At 31.6% G+C, this 6576-nt stretch overlaps 1 long non-coding RNA gene across 1 annotated transcript; it reads right to left on the bottom strand.

The window, feature by feature from the left end:
* Positions 1 to 941: 941 nt before the first annotated feature.
* LOC111240850 lies at positions 942 to 4710 on the bottom strand. Its single transcript, XR_002666465.1, has 3 exons — positions 4506 to 4710; positions 4087 to 4154; positions 942 to 1076 (listed from the first exon to the last, which is right to left on the bottom strand). It is a non-coding gene; the product is annotated as an uncharacterized LOC111240850 (long non-coding RNA).
* Between the last annotated feature and the right edge of the window lie 1866 nt (positions 4711 to 6576).

Below are 6576 nucleotides of genomic sequence, written 5' to 3'. Positions count from 1 at the left end.
TGTAGCCTTAAAACCCTATTATTTGATTACTCACCACTCCAAACACATTGCAATCAAGTATACACCTCAAAATAAATTTATAACATTCAATTCATAACAGTAATGACATCCCAAATTTAATCACATTTAAAACAGATTTTCAATTAACTAAAAAATATTAGCATAGCAAAATTCTTGAACTTCTAATGGTAGAAAACAACTTCAAGACAATTTTAAAAATGAATCATACATGCTAAATGATGAAGTTGGACACTTTTTTAAGTCTTTATTTCCGTTCTTAAAATTATTTCAACATTAAACATATTCTGAGTCATATTTCTTTTTCTTGAGAACTTCCCTTTAAGTAAGATATCTTAACCATTTTTGCACTATAAAAAACATTTTGGTGACTTGAATTTAAAAGGACACCTTTATATGAACTGAAGCTGAATGTGCCACTTTGAAATTCAAGTCAGCAAATTGCAATTTAAAGAACAAAAATGATTTGAAATCTAAGAAAAGGAACAACATGGATCCTAATATGTTCAATAGGGAAAACATAAGGCAAGAGGTTACGTCAAATGCATGCTATTTATAGATGAATACTTAACGTCGAACTGACCAAGTGTTCGACGTGCAATAATCAGTACACGACAAACAATAGTAATTATAAATACTAACTGGCCCTTTCCATTCTCTAGTATGAACGCCGAAGCCTAGCCAAATTAGATGTGAAAACTTCATTCTCTGAACAAGTAATAAAATTCTTATGGCTTCTATTATGAACAGGATGGCGTTGAAGCCTACTAGAATTCGATGTGCATAACTTCGTTGGTAATAACACATAATTAACGCCAAATATATAATAAGCACATTCATATAATATAGGCGTCATCACTGAAATAAAGAGAACATTTAAAGCATGATTTGCAGTTAAGTAGTTAATATTACAGTTATCCCCAAAGCACTATAATATAAAACTTCTACATATCAGAGTATTTAAAAATGACGTAAACTGAAATATGGAAATCCTAGGAAGAACCAAACTGCAACATCGTCTCCCTCCAGGACTTGCTCTAGGGGTACCTCCTCAACATCTGCTCACATCCAAGTAGATGATCATCGCAAAGGAAAAACATACACAAGCAACACACAACATAGAAGCAAGGGTGAGCTAGATAAACAAACAATATACATATAGCACAAATCAATCAGCATCATCATGTTTAGTTATATGCAAAGTAAACAGTTAAAGCATACAATTCTAACCATGCATCAAGTACTCAACACGACTCATCCGGATTTGTATATCTGTCAAACTATTGGTAGTCTTTGCCCTTGCATAGTTCAGCTGACCCTCCCCAACACTATGCAAGGTAAATCCTCATACCATTCTATAGCTAAACTCTAAGACTATAGATGAGGACTTCCCTCTACTCTTACCACTCACATTGTTCTTCTCTATTTGAGCATGAACAGTGCTTAGAGTGTAGGGATAGACTTATCATTTCAAAGCTCCATACATTTATACAAGACAACAACACAACCTCTACAACCACTTCCAATGATCTCATCCTGAGATTTTGAAATCATACTCAATTACATCATTGTAATTCACAGTCATATTCTTTCAAGCCACACAATTCAAATATATAAACATACATGACACTCTGTCAATCAAACAACATAACACCAAATCGAAAACCATCTCAAATAGACAATATTGTCATGTTATCTCAATCACACTACAAAACTCTACAATTTCTTGTAAAATAATACATCCCCACAGATAAAATTAATTTAATTAAATACACAATATCATCATAAAATCTAAACCACCATTTAATTAACACTAAATAAGTTATCCAACGTTAAAAGTATTTACTTCATTTATTTTATACTTTTATAGTTTGTTCAATTTCTAATTAGATTCTCTAAAACATAACCACAATATATCTTCTAAACTAATATTATAAAATAATATTCGAAGAATTCCAATCAAATAACGGATATGACAAACTTTATATAATATATTATTATATAGTAAAAAAAAACTACTAAAACTGAATACATATAAGATATAATATTTCATATAGTATAATATATTATATAATATACATTAACCTAAAACCAAAAGAAATCCTACAGTAACACACCAAAACTCTTGTTGCACCAATAAAAGACTTTGCATTTAGTTATTGCACTGTTCTAATTAGGGATGACAACGGGTCGGGTCGGGTACGAATAATGCCTACCTGTAACCCGACCCGACAAAAAAAAATCTACCCGCTACCCGCACGAATACCCGCTTAAAAATATTTGCAGATATTTTAAAATCCACAGATATAGATGAATACCCACAAATATTTAAGCGGATATCGACGAATACCCGCAAATATTTAAAAAAATATATTTTTATAAATTATTAAAATAAAATTTAAATAGAATTACAAAAAAATATATAAAATGTAATATAAATTAAATTAAATATAAATTAAAATTTAATTTTTGTTTCGGTTGAATTGGTCTGAGAGTCAGTCGTCCTTCTTTGCTTTGTTCTCTTTTGATCTTCAATTCTTCGTGAGAATGTCATCCACTCCAATGGGTTGTTGACGTGCAGAAGACACTCTAACGCTCAAGATATAAAAAGGTCTAAATTTTATTAGGATGTTAGAGTAAGATTGTACATAGACATCAATTGTATATTTATAGAGCCTGTGGCAGACAAGTCCATTGATTAATCATTAGTGCATTATATTTTTAGGCAATCAAACCCAATAATCAATAATTAATACTATATATTTTGCAAAGTGTAAGACAATCTGACTTATTATATTTTTTAGGCAATCAAACCCAATAATCCATAATCAATACCATATATTTGGTAAAGAGTAAGACAATCTGACCTATTAATACCGGTTAATTGTCCATAAGTGACAATTAATTCTGATCGGTATACTTCTTATAATACAATTTTAATTAAATTTAATCTTGTAAAATATAAATTAATGTTAATTTTAATTAAATTTAACTTAATAAAATAAAAATTAAATTTTTCTTTTTATTTTTTGCGGGTAGCGGATATCCGCGGGTATCAACTATCCGTCGCGGAATCCGCGGGCGCGGATTTTTTTGTCATTCTTAGTTCCAATTTCTTAAAGTTGGCTCTATTAACTTACTTTCCATCAACTTTTAATCTCTCATGGTCCCACCTTCAAAAGCCATTTCACTTCTTTATTAGGCACCTAGTATTACTACCTTACCCCTATATATACATGAACGCATTCTTTTAAAAGCCATAAATCTTATACCCCTGTCACCCAAAACCACAAGTTAACATTTTCTTTGTATAATCCTCATGCAGTAGGATACTCACAGCCCACGCACCAAAGTTTCAATGTCTTTCAAACTAAAACACTCATTTAAAAACTCTATACCATGCAAGCCTGTCACCCATAAGATTATCTCACCTCTGCACTCATTCCTTTGGCCATCAAAAAGATTCAACAAAGATAAACCAATATATTACAACCTCTATATAACAGAGACAATAGCCATATTTCACCATGCCTATTTCAAGCCACGCTTACTCTCCTTCTTTCTTTCCTTTTTCAAGCACCCAAATATAAGCATTGTTCCATAACAGAAGTCGCGAAACACATTCTATTTTCAGGGACCATAAACCTAATGCCATCCCTACTTCATGTCCGATAAACATAGAATAGAAAAATAGTATTAGGAAAACACACCAAGAACAACCAATACATATAAATGATACCGCATTATATACACGTACGACCAACCATGGTCATTATATCAACAATATTCAAAAGACTCAAACATTTGTTACATCAACCCAACACAACAAAGTAAGCTCCCCTTACCTGGAAAACTTCACAGTACAACTCACTATAACGCTCTAACAGTGCCTCACACGGCGAAGAACACCACAGACCTTACAGATCACCATTTTTGGCGATAAAGAACAACCCCCTTAAAACCAGTTTGAGCTAGAAGATGGAAAAAGACACTAAAAGATCACATGCCCAACAGAATCGTTGCATGCTCAAAGTCCTAGAAGCATGAAGAAAGGGGGAAACAACTTACCAGCTGAAGAATAACAATCTAATCGGTTCAAGTCAGAGCTCTCGACTCCGGGAATGCGTGAATACCACCTAAACGACAATGCAATGGTTTAGTTTAAAGATTTGGTAGAGAAAAGACAGAGGAGTAAGTAGGGATGGCAACGGGTCGGGTTCGGGCCGGATAGTATGATACCCGAACCCGACCCGCATGTACAAAAGTGTACCCGCTACCCGCCCCGCTACTCGCCGGGTATCCGCATAAAAAAAACCCGCGGATTTTTTCCAACCCGCGGATATCCATTGGATACCCGTTAACAGAAATTCTGACCCAAACTATATTTTTCTTTCTTTTTCAAAATTTATAAACCCTAGATCTTCACTTCAAACTCAGATCTACATCAAAATATTTCAGATCTGCATCAAAACATCTCAAATTTGTACCTCTCGTTGCCGCTCACGGTGTGGTTCAGCCTCTCAAGCTCTGCGAATGGGATGATCCTGTTACTGCTGGCTGGCTTCACCGTCGGGATCACCTCCTGCTAGTTGGCTTCACCGTTGACCGCGGGTAAAGCCGTGAATGGTGGAAGAAGAAGCTGCAAACAGTGACAGCAGTACCGTAAGGTCTTTGTAGTGTGTGATTCTTATTATTGGTAGATGGGAAAAGAAGAAAGGAAAGCAAGTTTAAGAGAGAAGAGAAAAGAAGAAAGAAGAAGAAAGAAGAAGGGAAGGAGGTGTCGTGTGTGAGAGAAAAATAAAGAAGAAGGAAAGGAAGTATGAGAGAGAAGAAGAAAGAAGAAGGGACTTTTCACTTCCCTCTGCACACCACCAAGAAGGGACTTTTCACTTCCCTATGCACACCACCAAGAAGGGACTTTTCACTTCCCTATGCACACCACCCTCAGCCAAATTTAAAACATATATTTTAATTAATTTTTTAATTTCATAAAATAAATAGGGGTAAAATTAGAATTTTGATTTTTAAACGAGTAACGGGTACCCGCGGGTACGGATAGGGTGATACCCGAACCCGACCCGTTAACAAACGGGTATTAAAATACCTGCTACCCGCGGGTACTAAATATCCACGGGTACTAAATACCCGTAGCAGATTTTATCCGCGGATACCCGCGGGTACGGATTTTTCTGCCATCCCTAGGAATAAGGGTTGAAGTTCTAGAGAAAAGATTGTTCTTGAGAGAAAGAGTTTAACTTTTAAAAAGTCTAACAGAACATTAAAACTGATTTCCTTTTAATAAATGGCCCATTATTTTTTATAAATATATATATATATATATATATATATATATATATATATTTATATATTCTTACAAAATAGATAATACGCGTAGTTTTTATCATTTAATATTTTTATTATAAATAATTATTTAAATTTAAAAAAATTATTAAAAGAATAAAATAATTATTTCAATTTATAATAATTTATAAAATAATTAAATTTAGACTAATAATTATTTTAAGAATAAAAATAAAAATTGAAGATAACAATTATTTAAAAAATAAAATTGAAAAAGAAGAAGTGTAAAAATAAAAATCCTCTTTAGGTATAGATTATAATTTTTATATAGGTATTGATTATAAGAATAAAATATGAGTTATAAATTCTGTATAGATACCAAGTTACATCACCAAGAACTGAAATAGTTAAAAATAAAAAGTCACGTATGAATATTATTTTAAAAATGTTGGTAGGTATAATTAAATTTGAAATAAAAAATAACAAAAAGTGTGGAAATTGGATAGTATTGGTGTAATAAAAAACAGCATGGTAGAATTAGTGTGATGTATGAAATATTCATGTATGAATGACTCCATACAATGAATGTGTGAAAATGGCGAACAAAGCACGAGAGTGTACTCCAATCTGATTATGTACCATTCCTGCAAAAGCCTACTCTTTCTGATTAAATGACTGAACCTTATTGTCTCACCTCTCTCTGCACAAATCCCAAAATACAAACATCTAAAACAAAAAATAATACTACCACCACAACTTGATATTCTTACACTTAATTATTAAACCAATCCATATTAAAAAATAGTTATTTGATTGATAGGAATAAATTTATATTTTATCTGATTTTTTACCATCTTGATACAAGTATTAAAAAAAATCAAAGTTTCAGTAATATATTATACTTTGTAATAATATTACTTTTTAATATTTTTCCCTATATAATAATATATTTCCCTCTTTGTATCCAACATATATAGCATGGAGTAGTCTTTCTAAGAAAACCATTTAATACACAATTAATTTTGTAAAATAAATTTTAATTATTATTTTTTATTTAAAATGGGATATAAAGTAGAAAAAAGAAGAAAAATGTGTTAAAAAATATATTATATTTATATAACCGTTTTTTATTATGCTTTTCTTTATCTCTTTGGTTTTCTATAGTTTCTCTTCGGTAACAAATAAAAAAATAAAAAAAAATAAAAGATTAAAGAATTTAAGTCTAACATTTTTAAATTAGAACTCATAAAAAATAAA

This window comes from Vigna radiata, unplaced genomic scaffold (assembly GCF_000741045.1).
Source record: "Vigna radiata var. radiata cultivar VC1973A unplaced genomic scaffold, Vradiata_ver6 scaffold_169, whole genome shotgun sequence".
Taxonomy (NCBI): Eukaryota; Viridiplantae; Streptophyta; class Magnoliopsida; order Fabales; family Fabaceae; genus Vigna; species Vigna radiata.
This window is presented reverse-complemented; position numbering and strand designations above follow the sequence as displayed.